Here is a 20,388-nt window from a genome sequence, read left to right as displayed (position 1 = left end):
ATATAGTCACATACTCAATTGTATGTTTGTAAACTGTAATAAGGCCTTTGGATATATGAATTTGCATAAATGGGTTACATCAGGAAGGTCATTTAAGGTTGTAATTCTAGAATAAACTCAAGATAATAACTACTCAATTTTATTTAAGTTTATATTTATATCAATCAACCTAATAAAATGGATAACTATGAGCGAAGCTTCCTTGCTTTTACTATAGACAAAATTCGTAATTCAAAGGGGTACTACGCGATTGTCAAAAATAGTCATAAACTTGCCCTAAACATACGGAATCTAATAAATAATTATGTCATTTATTAATATAAATCTTGATACCTTCACAAACGATTGAAGGGTCACTAGTAACTAAATAAATATTCTCTTTAATTAAGAAACATTTATTTAATGAATACAATCTACTGTATATCTTGCAATCCAAACATAAAGTACTTAGTGTAGGGAGTGGTTAAACACTTTGGAGTGGCAAACTAGAAAATCAATCAATGAGAGTGTGCCACGTCAATCAGTGAAAAGTGTTTAAACTTTGGTGAAAAGTGTTGGCAATGGTTTAAACACTTGGTGAAGTGGTAAACTTTTTTTTTAAAAAAAAGGAAAAAGGTGTGATTGGTTGAGAGATGACATGGACCCCACCCCACAACACCCTCTCTCCCATACACTCCCTCTCTCTCTCCTGCTCCCTCACTCTCTCTCTTCTTCCCGAGTCGGCAACATGTCTCCGATTCGTTTTGTTTGCCGCGTCGCCAAAAGGTCGGCGCCGGTGTTTGCCGATCGGCAAACTGGTTTGCCGCACGTTGCCGAGTCCCACACCGTACACCCTTATACTTTTAAAAAAGGTAGTAGGTATGATTCTAAAGAGAATTGAGAGCTAAAACAAATATAAACACCATGGCCGGCCCTGAAGGTGGGCGGGGAAAATCATCGGCCAGAGACCGATATTTTAAAAGACACGTTATTTTTTAAAAAAACTTCGATATGTATATTAAAAAATAAATAAATTAATATGGTATACCCATACAAACACCAACATATGCCCACTTACAAAACTATTTTTATGATTTAGATTAGTTATTAGCCCATTGGCATTAGATTTAGACCTTTAGTGAGCCCAATACCCAATTTCGTTAAGGCCTAAGGACACGTTTTTTTGAGCTCGAACAGGGTATAAGGATTCTCACGGCCGGCCCTGATAAACACTATTAATAACTTTGTGTTTGGTAAAAATAGTTGGGAGTTATAAACTTATAATTAAAGTTGGGTGCTAATGAGCCATTTGATCACTCACACCAAATTATGTTGTATATTTTGCTCACTATTATGAATTATTTGTTTATGATTTTCCGAGTGAAGGGTGCTATTTGTAAAATAACATAAACACAAACATTTTACTAAAGTTGAAAATTTTGTAAAATAACATAAACACAAACGTAATTATTATGTACATGACTATTTGTGAAAATAGCAATCTTCTCATAAATAAACCTAGATGCTATTTTGAGAAGTTTATTATTTTTCGCTTTTAGCGTGTTAAAAAGATGGCTTTGGAGTTCATAGTTTAGATGCTTAGTTTAGACGCTATATTGCACAGATCACGTCCTCGAGAGTGTAGTGTGAACCTCACATAGTGAGAATAATCTATTCTTGGCCCCAAGAGATATTTGGCACAATGACAAACTTAATTTATTTTTCACGTGATAGAACTTAGAGACGTGAGTTGGTTAAGAGTTTCAAGATTGTATCTTTTTAACACTATTTTATCTTCATAGGTATATTTGTGAGAATCATTTAAGCATGTCTTAGAAAAACTTTATTTGGTTGGAATTTATTTATGAGGATAAATAGCGGTTGACTCCCACATGATTACAAAAAGGTTACCAAACCTTGAGCAAAGGTCAAAAGAAGGTTACGCATAAAGCCATAAAGGGAATGCTGAAGATTTTTCTACATCGATAAGGTTTCACCGGCTCTACATTATTCTCAATTCAAATGCAATACCTCCCTCTCCTATTTTTATATTAGAGTATATTGTCATTTTACTTCTTAAGTTTTAATTAAAATTGTCACTTTAGTCCAAATAAATTTTTTCTTGCCATTTTAGACCAAATAGTTTTGTTTTCTACCATTTTAATCTCTGACTTTTGTCATTTTTTGTCATTTTCATCGACCACCACCACCACCACCTCCCACCACCCACCTCATCACAACCTTCTATCATCGCCACCACCTGCCTGCAGGCTGCAGCTTCACCACCCACCCACCCCACCACCATCACCACCCACTATTACCACCACCACCGACCACTTTTCCGCCACCCAACGTCAGCAACCAACACCGCCACCATCATTGTAAAACCAACAACCACGCCATCATCTTCACTGTAAACCGGCACAGCACCATCTCCATACCATCGCACCTGCAGAAAAGAAAGAAATATATGGTTTGACCAAAATTCACCTAAGTTAACTAAATTTTTCGAATGAAGTTAGTGAATTGGATGAAAATAGCAAAAAATGACAAAAGTCAGGGACTAAAATGGTAGAAAACAAAACTATTTGGACTAAAATGGCAAGAAAAAAACTATTTAGACTAAAGTGACAATTTTGGTCAAAACTCAAGGACTAAAACGGCAATTTACTCTATATATTATTAACTAGGTTAGAATCTCGTATATTACACGGGTTACATAAATTTAATTATATATAATAAATAATAAAAAATTTATATCATTAAAAAAGGTATTCAAGAGAGTTTACGGTATAAAAAGGTAGAGATCGATCCTCACGTTTTTATATATTTCATCATTTTTTATGAATTATACCGTAAAATCGAGAATTAAATTCTCTTTGAATAGAGTATAGAATTGTTATATTTAAAATTGGTGTTCTTTTTAAATGTTGATGCAATGTGCAATAAACCAATCATAACGGTATGTCTAACATTACAAAGGTGAAACTAAGTTGTAATGATGAACAGGGTGAAGATTAGAAAAAGAACCCTGAAGAATGGCAAGACAGAAGAAAGAACTTGAGGTGCTACAACTGTGATAAGATTGGGCACTAGTCGAGCGAATGTAAAGCACCAAGCAAAAGGAAAGAAGAAGCGAATCTGACAAAGAGAAACGATATACATGATATCGATCCATCTCTGTTCATGGCAGTTTGTTCGACAAAGAAAGTAAGTTTGAATGAAGAAAGGGTTATCCCTGGTGTTTTTGAAAAGAATGAAGAAGGAATGTGGTATTTAGACAATAGTGCAAGTCATCACATGTCAGGAAAGAAAGAGTTTTCATTACCTTGGATGAAAAAGTTTCGAGTCAAGTAACGTTTGGTGATGGATCCGTAATTGAAATCAAAGGTAAAGGGAATGTAACTGTGGTAAGTAAGAATGGCGAAAAGAAAACGTTTTGTGATGTTTTCTACATGCCTAAGTTGAAAACTAATCTTCTTAGTTTGGGACAATTGGATGAAGAAGGTTGCAAGATTAAAATAGCCAATGAGATATTAAGGCTACATGATCAGAAAGGAAGACTGTTGATGAAGGTTCAGAGAAATCTGAATAGAATGTACAATATCAACCTTCAAGTATTTGTAATTCTAACAACTGTGAAGATGAAAAGATAGAAAGTCCTGATGATAAGATTGGGCACTAGTCGAGCGAATGTAAAGCACCAAGCAAAAGGTAAAGAAAAAGCGAATCTGACAAAGAGAAAAGATGTACATGATATCGATCCATCTCTGTTCATGGCAGTTTGTTTGACAAAGAAAGTAAGTTTGAATGAAGAAAGGGTTATCCCTGGTGTTTTTGAAAAGAATGAAGAAGGAATGTGGTATTTAGACAATAGTGCAAGTCATCACATGTCAGGAAAGAAAGAGTTTTCATTACCTTGGATGAAAAAGTTTCGGGTCAAGTAACGTTTGGTGATGGATCCGTAATTGAAATCAAAGGTAAAGGGAATGTAACTGTGGTAAGTAAGAATGGCGAAAAGAAAATGTTTTGTGATGTTTTCTACATGCCTAAGTTGAAAACTAATCTTCTTAGTTTGGGACAATTGGATGAAGAAGGTTGCAAGATGTAACACCTCGAAAAATTTCGTCCAATAATGTCTTGACACATGTCATAAGGTTCCGGTATGTGAAAACATACCTTAGAGGGACTAAAAGTGACAAACAGTGAAAACTATGGAACGTAAGGGTCCAAAGTGTCAACAATGGATAAATAGGCTCTATGATAACCCTACATAATGTTTATAACCTTAAACGGATGGTTCATGGATCATACGACGCGGAAATTGCACAAAAGTGAAGTATTGCAAACTATAGGGGCCAAAAGTGTCAACATGTTTAATTTATACCTCTGAGTGAACTTTTGGCAGACCCGAAGCTTCGTAAAGCTAAAATATACTCACTAGAATGTGTGGTTAAAATTTCATGAAGTTCCGTCAACGTATGAGAAAGTTATGGCCAAAACCGTAACTATAGGGGCTAAAAGTGTCAACATGTTGAATTTATACCTCTGAGTGATCTTTTGGCAGACCCGAAGCTTTGTAAAGCTAAAATATACTCACTAGAATATGTGGTAAAAATTTCATGAAGTTTCGTTATCATATGAGAAAGTTATGGCCAAAACCGTACTTGAGGGGTTAAAAGCGTCAACGTCGAATTTTATGGCTTTTCGGACGAGCGCAAAGTTAAACGAGGACATTACCATGTTGGTAAATGTCCAAGGGTTCTTAAAAACCAGATTCGGGGGTTTACGAGTCAAGATTCATGGCCAAATCATTGCAACCAAACTACAGGGACCAAAACTGCAACAAATGGGCAAACTTTGGAGCTGCCAATAAACCCAGGTGCAGAATCCGCGAACAGCAGCGATTTGGGTCCGAATTTAAGTGGGTAACAGCTGTTTTCACCTCCCAAAAGCTCCAATAACATTGCATGCATGCCTAGGCCACAGTAACCCCTTGCAAACATCAACAATTCAGCTTTAAATCTGATCCAAAGCTCATTTTACTAAACACTTGTGTTGTGAACAAGAACTTCCAAACTTGCAAAAGCTCTCAAGCATCTCTGAAGCATTTCTGGACATCAAGGCCGATTTCTAGTGTTAGCTTAACATCAATAGGACCTTGGTAAGCTTCTAATTCGATCTCCAATCCGTTCTTGCTTTGATTATTGCTAAAAGTCAAACTGTTTGTTCATAAGCTTTGACTTTCTGATTAAACAAGTTTCAATCAGTCATTTCTCGAATTGAAACCTGATATATGTTGGTATTTATGTGGGAAACAAACCCTCTAAAGGGTATTATCTGAATCCCACTACATGCATGCTAATTGTCGAGTCAAACGTGATTCTAAAAAGTCAACAGAAGTGATTTTTGAGAAAAATAGCTTAAATGGTAAAATAAATGACATGCAATCTGTTTGATCTTCATAGATAGCTTTATTATGAATATAAGAATGTATTTTACCACGATCAACTCGACAATCTATAGTATAAATACGAATCGGAGCCGAAAGTCCTATAAAACGACTAATTCGTAGACTATCGATTCGGATTCGTACATGCATGTTTGAGATCTGTATTGGAGAGTATTTTTGACCATTTTTATTTTGGTAAAACTTTCTGGAATTTTTGTTGATTAAGTCTATGCTTAGCCGATTCGAATGCATGTTTCCGATTTATGCATAAAGTTGACTATTTTGCCCTTTTTGATATAAAACGTGATTTTTGGAAAAGTGAAAGAGTAGAAATCTTTATTTCTAATATATAAACCTGCACCGAAAATTTCGGATCAGTTGGTGGTCCAGATTTTGAGTTATGGCCATTAGCGTAAAACTATGTTCTTAATTTACATAAACGGCCCTTTTCGCGTATAACCTATTTCTGGCCACGTTTTGATGCAAAACTTTTTACCAACTGATGTATTATAATATTCTGGGAATTTTGATGATTTTTAATTAATTTTTGGCTGAACGGATCCTAGATCGCCTAGTTATTTCGGGTTAAGTCGGTTTAGACCGTTTAGGCCATAAAATGAGTTTTACACATTCTTTTGACCCGAAACCTTTTTCTACTGATTTTATAAGTTAAATAAATTATTTTAAGTATTCTGGAAATATAAAAATCTCAGATTTATTGTGAAAACCCGAAAACGCCTCTAAATCGCATATTTAGCGTTTTAAGCGCATAGTAAGCGTTATACTTGTTTTAAACATGTAAGACTTATACCTACTGATGTAATTAGCATATTTTCATATAATAACAGTAAGTATAAGTATATGATCTCAGATTTCCAGTTTTGGCATTTTTAGCCCTTGTGAATTTACTAAAATACCCCTACGGTGCATAGTTTGATTTTAAATGATAAATTTGATATATGGGTCATACCCTACTGTTATAATATGTTAAATGAGGTATATTTACTGTATGAACCAGACCCGAAACTCAGATTTCTAATTCGACTCTTTTATAATCTTTTAAAAAGACCAAAATGCCCTTCTAAGGCATAAATTGAGTTTAAAATTATTCCGGGCAATATAGAACATAACTTACTGATATTATATCATATTTAAAGCATATTATATCAGGGAACTTGCATTTGAATCATTTGTCTACCCGTATCGCCCTTTTTGCGTTCGGTTCGGTTTACGTAACTAGTTTGCGTAAATTGACCGAAACGGGTCAAACGATATCATTTTTATTTCAAAATCCAGAATGTATTTAGTATACCCATATTATACAAGTATTCAAACTTGTCGGGTCTAAATCACATTCTATCCGGTCTTTCGCTTAATCGTGCGTAAACCGTATCATTCTTAAAACTAACCGGTCAAAGCTTAGGCTTAAATAAAAGACCCGTTAGGAATCTAATAGGTTAATTATAAACCTTTGTTCTAGATTAGGAGGCCCAGTAAAAGCTACCACACTTACCGTTTGTGTTACATACTTGCTCAGGTAAATACATTTTGACTTATTTTCCCTATACGGGCTTGGGGTACGGTATTTAAAATACCGCTTGATCGGGCGCACAAGTCCTGCTCCTTATGGGTGTACAGTCTTGAATAGCTTGTGCGACTTCGTTTAAACAGTGTTGTCTTACTTTAGGCTTTGGGGGGTTATTGACCGTGTCCCGGATATCCTTGGCATTATCTTACGAGATGGCCACGACCAGAGCACGGGGTGTAGGCGTACACTCGGCGTGTATAACTCTTTAATGTGGTGTGTCATTTAATTCTTAGCCCGGACAGCAGATCCCGGGCCACCAAAGATACGAGTGCATGTAAATCGTTCACAAGTTTATATTATATAATTATCCCAAGTTAATAAAAATATTTATGCCTTGTGCATTCAAATCAATTTTCAATCATTTTCAAAATGAGTCAGTCGATTTGTATTTACCAGTGTAAACTGACGTATTTTTCCCAAAAGGTTAAGTGCAGGTACTATACGAAAATAGGCTGGCTGTTTCCTAAGAGCGTCCACTATAGTCTCGCAAGCTCGGACGACAAATATCTGTTGAACTATTTTTATCTTATTTTATTTGATCCGCCTGTGGATCCGTTTCAACTACTGTGATATTTATTATTGCACTTTATTTAAAGTTGAAATGTATCTATTCTGCTTCCGCTGTGCATTGTTATATTGTGTGTTTGTCTATGACGATGCCAACTACGTCACTGTACCCCACACCGGGCCCACCGGTGACACGTGGAAATCGGGGTGTGACAGGTTGGTATCAGAGCCAACGCTGAGTGAATTAAACACTAGTCTTTTGTGTTTAATCTCAGTTACACGATTGCACATTCCTCGATTTTCGAGTCTAGACAAAGAACTTAGGAAATGTTCAACATTCGTTTAATTTATTTTTTTTATTTATTATTGCATTGTCTTATATATTTTGTTGTGCAACTTGTTTGACTTTTGACAGGATCACTATGCCGCCCCGTATGAGAGGTCGAGGAGGATTTGCTACATCTCACGACCATGAGGCAGGGCCCTCACATAGGCGAGCTCCATCCGCCACGCACAACACAGCCGCCAACGACCTTTGGAGGTCTTTCGCCGAGCCTGCTAGACACTCGGTATCCGCGAGCACTTCACCGTCATTACCCCAATCGTTTGGGCCCCACTCGGAGAATGGGCCCCATGGTTCTCATGGATCTTACATACCGCTCCATCAGTCACCTCACCAGTACCCAGCACCAGTTTACCAGGGTCTGTATAACCCTGATGCTTTTGTGGATGAGCCAGTGGGTCATAATCCACTAGGACCGGAGGACCACTTTCCTGGTAATCACGAGATGGAAGTTGATGAAGACACGGACCCTTCTCTGCCACCGTCAGGTACGCCCAACCATCCCATCGAGATATCGGATGGGTCGCCATTTAGGGGATCACCCTACAATGGTGTGGACAGCTTTCAGGAGAGATTTAAGCAGTACGATTGGTATTACACCCCCAGCCGCCACAACTCTCCGATGCTCCAGTCTCGCCATGGTTCGCCGGTGCACTCGCAGCACCACTCTCAGCAGCAGCAGCTTCAGCAGCAGCCGCCTCTACAGCAGGACCTATCTGAGGCCCTATGGCGTGACGTGATCACTCCGTCACCACCGCCGCCACCAGTTTTACCTCCTCCGCCTCAGAGGCCAAGGAGGAATGCGCGCATGTCTACGCGCGGAGGGATTCGCATAGGCACCCCTCCACATGTTGGTAGCAGCCGCTACACGCCTCTTCCCGAGGAGTCCGAGACGGGGGAGTCTCAGCATCCCGTATCGGAGGTCACTTCAGTACCGATCCCGCCTCTGCCGCCGCAGAACTATGGAGAGGCGATTCCGGCTTATGCCAGCGCAGCTCAGTTTAACCCGTTCGAGCAGGTTTTCCCTCAGGGTTATGATTACACAGGAGACCCTTATTGGCAAGCTGTGAACTACAGCTCACTCCCACCTAGTGGTCCATTTGGAGACACTTGGACTGCTGGGCAGTCTACTTTTGGTTACCCTCCGGGTTACCAGCAGCCACAGCCGCCGCAGCCGCAGCAGTACCAGCCACCGCCGCCGGCGCCTATGATGTCGCCGCCGCAGGTTCAAGAAATCCTGCATGGGATTAACAGCATGCGACGTGAGTTGCAACACGAGATGCGAGCTGATCGCCGACGCAACAGTGGTATGTTCAAGAAGGTGTTTGACTTACTCAAGGGTAAGAGTAAGAAGGATCATTGAATCCTTTGATTGTTATCTCACTACTCCTGTCCCTGCGTGGACATCTATTCCTGTATTCTACCCCTGCGTGGGTATGTTGTTCTGTTAACCCCTGCGTGGGTTTGTTTTACTTTTGTTGTTGTTGTTAGTTGTTTAGGCCCTGCGCGGGCATGTTATTCATGTTATTTGAATTAAAGTCCCGTTTAGGGCAAAGATGTACTAGTACTTTATTTGAAATTTGAAATGGTTAATTTGAATTTCTCATTTTATTTATGTGCATGAATATAATATTTAAATAATGGAAAATATCAATTTTTATTTGATTTGCCATTTTATAAGAATCTTAGTAAGGTATAACCTAGCTTGAATGCCCTATTAACAGGCCTGGCCATGATGGTAAAACCTGGTTGAAAAGATTCAACTCCCTGTTAACGTCTGAGAACATGTTAACATCCCTGGCTAAGCGTGATCTGTAAAATCACACAAGCAACCCTTTTTAATAAATTATCTACAGATTATATCTGTATACAAGTCTATTAATGACTTGATACCTACGGGTTATGACTATGTCATATAGTGACAGTTGTGGTTTATGACTCTCTGTCTAGTAAAGGATTATTTGTTTAACTATACAATTTATAATCCTATAAAAATCTAAATTTATAAATTTAGTAATTGTCCATGTGACTAGGCCTATGGTGCCAATATATATATTTTCATTCCTTGATTGCTAATAAGAGCCTGAATGAAATTTATTAAATTAACTGTTAAGGTTCTTGATACCATGGTTAATAAATCGTCTAGAACGATAATACTGTTAGGTTCTAAATTAGACCTTGTCCTTTATTGTAGCTTAAAGCTACAATGGCCAAATCGGAGGAGACCAACAGTCATTCTGGGGAACACTCAGATAATGCAAAGATTCACGTCACCGGTGCAGAGTTGCAAGCACTGATAGATAACGCTGTTGCCAAAGCTATGGATAGGCAATTCAGGGAATCTAGTGGTACTCGGAGTAGGACCCGAACAGAACCGCACGCAAAGCCCAAGACTCATTCTGAGGCTCATAGTAAGCCACCTTCTAAAAAGAGTGAGCCGAAGAAAGCTGAGGATGATAATCACTCCTCCAACCACAGCAGCATCCCAAAGCAAGAAGTTAGGATGAACCATGATACGCACAGCAGGTCCTGTACGTACAAATACTTCGTATCTTGCAAGCCCAGAGATTTCACTGGGGAAAAGGGAGCCGTCGATTGTATGACGTGGAATGATGAGATGGATACTGTGGTTGATATCAGCGGGTGTGCTGATAGGGATGTTGTGAAGTACGCGTCCCAGTCGTTCAAGGGAGACGCGTTAGCATGGTGGAAATCGCTTCTACAAGCTACTGGAAAGACCGCTCTGTATAACATGACATGGGATCAGTTTGTAGCACTGATCAAGGAGAATTTCTGTCCGCAGCATGAGGTCGAGAGAATTGAATCGGATTTTGTGTCTCTAGTTATGAAGAATCTCGATTGTCAAGCGTATCTTACTACGTTCAACACCTTATCCCGGTTAGTGCCTTATCTGGTGACCCCGGAGCCGCGTAGGATTGCTCGATTTATTGGGGGTCTGGCACCGGAGATAAAGGCAAGCGTCAAGGCTTCAAGGCCTACTACATTTAGATCAGTAGCTGATCTATCCCTTTCCCTCACTCAAGATGTCGTCAGACTTAGAGCTATGAAGAGCTCGGAGGAAAACAAAAGGAAACGTGAGGATGACACCTCATGAAGATCTGAGAAACGACACAAGGGAAACAACGACCATAGGAAAGGGTCGGGGTTCAAGAAAGGGGATCAGTCGGGTGAGAAACCCAAATGCAAGGTTTGTAAGAGGCATCATTTTGGGAGATGCAGGCAGGAGTCTAAGTCCCAGTCTTTCGAGAAACGTTGTGGGATCTGCAAGTCCACAGATCATAAAGCTGTGGATTGCAAGAAACTGAAGGATGCAACTTGTTTCGGTTGCAACGAGAAAGGGCATATTCGGCCCAACTGCCCAAAGAATGCGAAGAAAGCTGATGATGGGAAGAAGACTAATGCGAGAGTCTTCAGAATGGACGCAAAGGAAGCAGTCCTTGACGATAACGTCATTACCGGTACGTTTCTTGTAAATGATGTTTTTGCTAGAGTCTTGTTTGATTCAGGAGCTGATAAGTCGTTTGTAGATGATAAGTTTTGTAAACTGTTGAACCTTCCTATTAAAACCTTAAGTGTGAAATATGAGGTGGAATTAGCCGATGGAACCTTAGAAACCGCCTCGACTGTTCTAGATGGATGTGTTATATCCATTAGGAATCATTCTTTCCCGTTATCCTTGCTTCCCTTTAAGCTAGCTGGGTTCGACATAGTGATAGGCATGGATTGGTTGTCGAGTAACCAAGCCCAGATTCTGTGCAATAGAAAGCAGGTGATAGTGAAGACTCCGTCTGGTGAGTCACTTACTATTCAAGGAGATACCCAGCATGGATTGCCTGAGCAAGTGTCCATGCTCAAGGCATCCAAGTGCATGCAGAAAGGATGTGTCATTTATATGGCACAAGTTACCATTGATGAGCCGAAGCCGAAGATTGAAGATATTCCTGTTATTTCGGAATATCCTGAGGTTTTCCCTGAAGAGCTACCTGGTTTGCCACCAGATAGGCAAGTAGAATTTCGGATAGATATCATACCAGGCGCTGCACCTGTAGCAAGAGCACCATACAAATTGGCACCAACGGAGATGAAGGAGTTGAGGACGCAGTTGGATGATCTATTAGCTAAAGGTTTTATTAGACCTAGCTCATCTCCTTGGGGAGCGCCAATCTTGTTCGTTAAAAAGAAGGATGGGTCGATGCGTCTGTGCATCGATTATCGTGAGCTTAACAAGGTCACTATCAAGAATAGATATCCGTTACCCAGGATCGACGATCTGTTCGATCAGTTGCAAGGAGCAAGCTATTTCTCCAAGATTGACCTAAGGTCAGGATATCATCAGTTGAAGGTCAAGGAGGAAGACGTACACAAGACAGCGTTTAGGACTCGTTATGGACATTACGAGTTCCTAGTGATGCCGTTTGGGCTCACTAACGCACCAGCCGCGTTCATGGATCTCATGAATCGCGTCTGCAAACCTTATTTAGATAAGTTCGTCATCGTCTTCATTGATGACATTCTTATCTACTCGAAGAGCCAAACTGATCATGAGAAACACCTTCGTTGTATTCTCAAACTTCTGCATCAAGAGAAGCTTTATGCCAAATTTTCGAAGTGTGAATTTTGGCTTCGAGAAGTCCAATTCCTTGGACATGTTGTAAGCGAGCGTGGTATCCAAGTAGATCCCGCTAAAGTAGAAGCAGTCATGAACTGGCAGGAGCCGAAGACTCCTACCGAGATTCGCAGTTTCCTCGGATTGGCAGGATACTATAGGCGATTTATCGAGAACTTTTCGAGAATTGCTGCGCCCCTAACTTCATTGACCCGTAAGAAGATTAAGTTCGATTGGGGCCCTAAGCAGCAAGAATCCTTCGATATCTTGAAGAAGAAGTTGAACAATGCGCCAGTGTTGACATTGCCTGATGGAATAGAGGAATTTGTGGTGTACTGTGACGCATCACATACTGGCATGGGCTGTGTACTCATGCAGAAAGGCAAAGTCATTGCCTACGCTTCTCGACAGCTCAAAGTGCATGAGAAGAACTACACCACCCACGATTTGGAATTGGGTGCGGTTGTATTTGCTTTGAAGCTATGGAGACACTACTTGTATGGAACCAAGTGTATAATCTATTCGGATCACAAGAGTCTTCAGCATCTGTTCAATCAGAAGGAATTGAACATGCGACAAAGGCGATGGATGGAAACTCTAAATGATTATGACTGTGAGATAAGATACCATCCAGGCAAGGCAAATGTGGTTGCCGACGCCTTAAGCAGAAAAGAAAGGGTTAAACCGATCAGAATCAATGCCAAGCGCATTGAAATAAGAAATAATTTGAATGAAAGGGTGTTAGCTGCACAGAAGGAAGCTGTGCTGGAAGCTAACTATCCTGCAGAAAAGTTAGGAGTAACTGAGGAGCAGTTATCCTACGATAAAGATGGAATGCTACGCCTAAACGGACGAATATGGGTTCCAGTATATGGAGGACTTCGGGATGTTATCCTCCAGGAAGCCCACAGCTCTAAATACTCAGTTCATCCTGGAGCAGATAAGATGTACCAGGATTTAAAATCAAACTACTGGTGGATTGGTTTGAAGAAGTCAGTAGCTGAGCATGTAGCTAAATGTTTGACTTGTGCGCAAGTCAAGGCTGAGCATCAGAAACCGTCAGGTTTGCTTCAGCAACCTGAAATTCCCACATGGAAATGGGAAATGGTGACAATGGATTTTATCACCAAGTTACCAAAGACGAAAAAGGGAAATGATACCATATGGGTCATAGTAGATAGACTGACGAAATCAGCTCATTTTCTACCCATCAAGGAGACATATAGCTCAGATATGTTAGCTCAATTATACGTCGATAAGATTGTAGCATTGCATGGTATACCTGTATCTATTATCTCTGATAGAGATACGAGGTATACGTCGCATTTTTGGAAGAGTTTCCAACAGTCGTTGGGCACCCGTTTGAATTTTAGTACGGCTTATCATCCTCAGACTGATGGTCAGAGCGAGCGTACTATTCAAACTTTGGAAGACATGCTTCGTGCATGTGCGATCGACTTGGGTGGTAGTTGGGATAAGAACCTACCACTGATTGAATTCTCCTACAACAACAGCTACCATTCCAGCATAAAGGCTGCGCCTTTTGAGGCCCTATACGGTAGAAAGTGTAGATCGCCCATTTGTTGGGCAGAAGTTGGAGATGTCCAGTTGTCAGGACCAGATATCGTTCTTGAAACGACAGATAAGATCATTCAGATTCGCGATCGTTTGAAAACTGCCAGGGATAGGCAGAAAAGTTATGCGGATCCTAAGCGCAAGGATTTTCACTTCGATGTAGGTGATAAAGTGTTGCTTAAGGTATCACCTTGGAAAGGTGTAATGCGATTTGGAAAGAAAGGCAAGCTAAGCCCGAGATACATAGGACCTTTCGAGATAATCGAACGTGTCGGGGCAGTCGCTTATAAGTTAAACTTGCCCTTAGGAACTTAGCGCTATTCATAATGTGTTCCATATCTGTAATTTGAAGAAGTGTTTCGCTGACGATTCACTGGTTATACCGCATACAGATATACACATAGACGAAAGTCTAAAATTTGTGGAAAAACCTTTGTCGATTGAGGATCGACAGGTAAAGAAGCTTCGAAGGAAGCACGTGCCTATTGTAAAGGTCAAATGGGATGCCCGTAGAGGACCCGAGTATACGTGGGAAGTGGAATCCACGATGAAGGAAAAATATCCCCACTTGTTTCAGTAAATCTTGGGGACGAGATTTCTTTTAAGGGGGTGAGGATGTAACACCTCGAAAAATTTCGTCCAATAATGTCTTGACACGTGTCATAAGGTTCCGGTATGTGAAAACATACCTTAGAGGGACTAAAAGTGACAAACAGTGAAAACTATGGAACGTAAGGGTCCAAAGTGTCAACAATGGATAAATAGGCTCTATGATAACCCTACATAATGTTTATAACCTTAAACGGATGGTTCATGGATCATACGACGCGGAAATTGCACAAAAGTGAAGTATTGCAAACTATAGGGGCCAAAAGTGTCAACATGTTTAATTTATACCTCTGAGTGAACTTTTGGCAGACCCGAAGCTTCGTAAAGCTAAAATATACTCACTAGAATGTGTGGTTAAAATTTCATGAAGTTTCGTCAACGTATGAGAAAGTTATGGCCAAAACCGTAACTATAGGGGCTAAAAGTGTCAACATGTTGAATTTATACCTCTGAGTGATCTTTTGGCAGACCCGAAGCTTTGTAAAGCTAAAATATACTCACTAGAATATGTGGTAAAAATTTCATGAAGTTTCGTTATCATATAAGAAAGTTATGGCCAAAACCGTACTTGAGGGGTTAAAAGCGTCAACGTCGAATTTTATGGCTTTTCGGGCGAGCGCAAAGTTAAACGAGGACATTACCATGTTGGTAAATGTCCAAGGGTTCTTAAAAACCAGATTCGGGGGTTTACGAGTCAAGATTCATGGCCAAATCATTGCAACCAAAGTACAGGGACCAAAACTGCAACAAATGGGCAAACTTTGGAGCTGCCAATAAACCCAGGTGCAGAATCCGCGAACAGCAGCGATTTGGGTCCGAATTTAAGTGGGTAACAGCTGTTTTCACCTCCCAAAAGCTCCAATAACATTGCATGCATGCCTAGGCCACAGTAACCCCTTGCAAACATCAACAATTCAGCTTTAAATCTGATCCAAAGCTCATTTTACTAAACACTTGTGTTGTGAACAAGAACTTCCAAACTTGCAAAAGCTCTCAAGCATCTCTGAAGCATTTCTGGACATCAAGGCCGATTTCTAGTGTTAGCTTAACATCAATAGGACCTTGGTAAGCTTCTAATTCGATCTCCAATCACTACTAGAAAATAGGCCTAATGCAACTTATTAGAAGCAACCATTTTCAAATGAGTTGCATTTGACAATAATGCAACTTCGTTGAACTTAAAGGTTGCATTAGAAATCTAATGCAACTTTTTTTCATAAAAAGTTGCAAAGGTATATTGGAGATGCAACCTTTTTATTTAAAAGTTATGAATTTTATTAGAAATTGCAACTTTTCTTGATAGGTTGCAAATTTTATTGATCATTAAGCTTGAATATTACGGATTAAGATCTAACTTTTTTAATCCTTATAAAATATATGAAATACATATATAATACATTTACAAAATTACAATAAACTTTTAGCTTTTGATGTTTATATTTAAAAATATAAATACTTTTAAATCCTAAATATAAAGTAAATCCAACATAATTAAAATTAGTATTTTTATTTCATATTTTCAGTAATTTTTAATTAATGTTTATAACAACTTTATATAAATAGTTTTTATATGTTATTTTATTTTTCAAAAACTAAATAATGTTCCCTCCCTTCCGAAATTTTGTTCCCGCTCCCTCCTAGTATTTTGATTCCCCGCACCCCAAATCAGTTTATCTACCCTAACCCTAGCCTAACTTCACCCCACGCACAATTGATCTTCTTCATTTGCATCTACTCTCCACTTTCCCTCCATATAAATCGATCATCTCAAATACATCATCTGGTGTAAATCTCCCTCTAAGTTGATCATCTCAAATTCGTCAACCGGTTCGTTCAATTTATCTTTTCTCTTTCCTTTTTTCTTTTCCATTTCACGTTTTTGGTATAGTTTGGGTGAATGCTTAATGTTTACTTCAATTCCTGATTACAAATATAAGAGATTAGGACTTTTTAATTTGTATTATTTTACAGGAGGTTTTCCATAACCATGGTTTATTTATTGTGCTGCTATGGGTCCGTATTATGCAATTGTGGATTCATTTGTTGCAATTTTAGCTCCTTCCATATTCAAGGTATAATACTCCTGCCTAGTACCGTTCTTTTCAATACCGTAGTAGTTTATAAGTCATGCACACCAACTATTTGATTAAATGCCTGCGTGTTTTTGATCCCCATTTGGAATTACATTTTTCCGAGTCGGTGTTCTATGTGTGGTGCTTGGTTCAGGTAGGTCTTCCAAATTCAAACTCACAAATATCAGCTACGAAGTTGTCTCTTAGTGTTGCTCATTGCTAGAGCTCTGCAAGGTAGCAAGTCTTGGAATTGAGATTTATCAAATAAATGTTATCCCAACATGTGCTATGAATGTTGATTTACCTTTTTGGTACTTATGCAGATGTTATGATGAAAACGAAAGGGCATATGGTATATGTTAATCTGAAGAAAAAATGATTGGTTTGTGATCTTTTTTTAACGGCAAAGAATCTCATGTGTAAACCCACCCTGCTCGGGGCTATGTCCAAGGTCGACTCCCCGCCCGCAATGAGACGTGCCCCCTGATGCGCGAAGTTAATTTTATTAAAAACATAATCACAAGCTAAAAGGAATCCCAAACACCCCCATACAAATTCTGACTTCTCAATTTCTGGAGACGAGTTTAAATAAGTGACGGACAAGAGTCATCTGCACAAGAAGAGAAGATTTTTGTTGCAGTGAAGCTTAGACTTTTCAGTGCAAACAAAATTGCAAAGGATGATGCATTTGATTGGGAGTGCACAAACCATTATCATATTAAAAACAACACTTTAGAATGATCAACGTATCCATTAGCGAAACACCTATCATCTAGCCATCCATCTTCTTGCATTTCCTTTAAATTTATACCCATAAATGTGACATGCATATGATGATTGTTCTGGAATAGTCTGAGTATATGGGTGTGATAGTTCAACAAAACAAGTGTACGTGGAGGGAGTCAAAGGGATTGCTTTTTTTTTTGTTCTTAATGGCGTTAACCGTAAGGTACTTATGTGATCATCTTGAACTTTGAAAACACACGTTTCCTTTTAATCTTTGTCTCAAGTGCACAATTTTATGTTTTAGCAAAATGATAGAGAATTTGCATTGAAAGTTTCCACCATAGAAATCTACAACGAAAGTGTCAGAGATCTTTTAAGCCAAGATACTTCCCAACTTAGATTCCTTGATGACCTAGAGGCCAGAGGTAAGATTTTTTTTTTCAAATATAAAAATTGAACAATTTAGATAACAAATCTAGAATTTGAATGACTTACTTTCAGAGAGGGACAGTTGTAGAAAAACTAACATAAGTTAATCTGAGGGACTGCAATCATCTAAAGGAACTTATTAATGGGTGTGAAGGTAATATCAGATAATTATTATTTATTCATACAATTACTGTACTTCTTTTACTTATAAAATAATTTATGTCGATGATATAGTTAACCTTGTGTTTTTGTAGCTGAGAAGCAAACTGGGGAGACAATATTGAATTAAAGGAGTTTCTAGATCTCATCCTTTGTTTGGTACCTATCTCTATTTTAAAAGATCGCTACCGGAAATCGCAGTTTGCTAACTCTACCAATTGTTATTTGCGAATTAAGGTGCCTGTTTTCACTCTTGGTTATATCTCCAAACTATGGTTACTTTCATAGGTGGTAATGTCAACCCGTTTACTTATAAATTATCGACTGGGGGCAAGATTATATATCTTTTTAATCAAATGGGTAAAGGTCAAAGTAGCTAAAAAGGAAGGAGTCAAATGGGTTGAAACTTGAAAGTTACGATGTAAACGAGCCGAGCCATTTATGAGCTACTTGAGATTGGCTCATTAAAAACTCGAATTGAGCTGAGCTTAAATGAGCTTGTGCTTTTATTGTGGCTTACCTAAACAACCTTTTATTTTATTATTATATTTGATATATTTATATACATATAAACAAAAAAATATAAATAAATCAATTAATAATTCATAACTAACAAACGAGTCGAGCCTGAGCGAAGTTTGAGCTTGAAAAACTACTGACGAGCTGAGCTTGAGTTTTAGAACTAATAAACGAGTCAGTTAGAGCCCTCGTAATTTAAAATTAAAATGAGCCAAACTCGAGCCTAAGGCCCTAAACGAGCTCGAGTTCTGCTTGGCTCGTTTGTATCCTTAGTTAGAAGCCACACAAAAATGTGATGTTCTTTAGCTTTATTATAGCTAATGTATTAGACGTGATAACCTTAATATTATTGTTAAATAATGTTCTACTTTCTTTAATAAAACGTAGGAAGTTGTAAATCGTACACATTTGAAGACATATTTGGAGATATTTGACCCGGTTCACGCATTTGACATAGTTCATCAGTTGATAGGAGGCTAAAATAGCATAACACTTTTAAAAGGTACCCATTTGACCATTTGATTTTCTTTCTAAAGAGGCTTGATTCTTTTATCTTTTATCCTTGTCCTCATTATCTCATATCACGAAGTTGATTTTAGTATTATATTTTATGTTAGTTTACAAATTGTTTTTGTAGGTTTTTGAGTGGGCACAAGCAATTCCTAAATTTCTGGTCACCATGTGATGTATGTGCCAATTTTCCTTGAACGAACGTATGAAAGAAGTCAGGCATCATTGATGATACACCGATGTTATGAAATGATTATTAGTTTAAGATGAGTTGAATTAAATGTATTTATTTCTTTGTTATTTTGTAATTGACACTGCTTTGACTAATTATCATTTGAGTTTTTGAAGAAGCAAAGTACATATTTTGACCGTAAATATTGTTTTGGTGTATTGTAGTAATTGAATGCATATTAATTTATAGCAGTTTAATTAGTTTAATTAATGTTACAAAGTTGCATTTGAGTATAAAAAGGTTGCACTAAGTCTAGAAAATGGTTGCATTTTTGTAACTTAATTATAATAAAGGTTGCATTTAAGTGTAGAAATAGTTGCATTTGAGTATTAAAAAAGTTGCATTTGAATATAAAAAGGTTGCATTCTAAAAAGGTTGCATTTGAAGTGTGAATGCAACACTTCTAAAAAAGGTTGCGTTAGGCTTTGAAAAAGTTGCATTAGGTCTAATGCAACTGCTTCTAATGCAGCCCTTGATAAAAGGTTGCATTAGGCCAAATGCAACCTTTTTAAGGTCTAATGCAACATTTTACTTGAGTTGCATTAGCTTCATTTTCTTGTAGTGAATCCGTTCTTGCTTTGATTATTGCTAAAAGTCAAACTGTTTGTTCATAAGCTTTGACTTTCTGATTAAACAAGTTTCAGTCAGTCATTTCTCGAATTGAAACCTGATATATGTTGGTATTTATGTGGGAAACAAACCCTCTAAAGGGTATTATCTGAATCCCACTACATGCATGCTAATTGTCGAGTCAAACGTGATTCTAAAAAGTCAACAGAAGTGATTTTTGAGAAAAATAGCTTAAATGGTAAAATAAATGACATGCAATCTGTTTGATCTTCATAGATAGCTTTATTATGAATATAAGAATGTATTTTACCACGATCAACTCGACAATCTATAGTATAAATACGAATCGGAGCCGAAAGTCCTATAAAACGACTAATTCGTAGACTATCGATTCGGATTCGTACATGCATGTTTGAGATCTGTATTGGAGAGTATTTTTGACCATTTTTATTTTGGTAAAACTTTCTGGAATTTTTGTTGATTAAGTCTAT

General features: G+C 38.3%; 1 long non-coding RNA gene across 1 annotated transcript; it reads left to right on the top strand.

Moving 5' to 3' along the window:
* The first annotated feature begins 16,307 nt into the window (after positions 1-16,307).
* Positions 16,308-19,450, top strand: LOC110918222. The gene is made up of 7 exons (XR_002581157.2): positions 16,308-16,507; positions 16,652-16,986; positions 17,076-17,903; positions 17,980-18,061; positions 18,162-18,303; positions 18,973-19,087; positions 19,223-19,450. It is a non-coding gene; the product is annotated as an uncharacterized LOC110918222 (long non-coding RNA).
* The last annotated feature ends 938 nt before the right edge of the window (positions 19,451-20,388 follow it).

The sequence above is a fragment of the Helianthus annuus genome, chromosome 16 (genome assembly GCF_002127325.2).
Source record: "Helianthus annuus cultivar XRQ/B chromosome 16, HanXRQr2.0-SUNRISE, whole genome shotgun sequence".
Classification (NCBI taxonomy): domain Eukaryota; kingdom Viridiplantae; phylum Streptophyta; class Magnoliopsida; order Asterales; family Asteraceae; genus Helianthus; species Helianthus annuus.
This window is presented reverse-complemented; position numbering and strand designations above follow the sequence as displayed.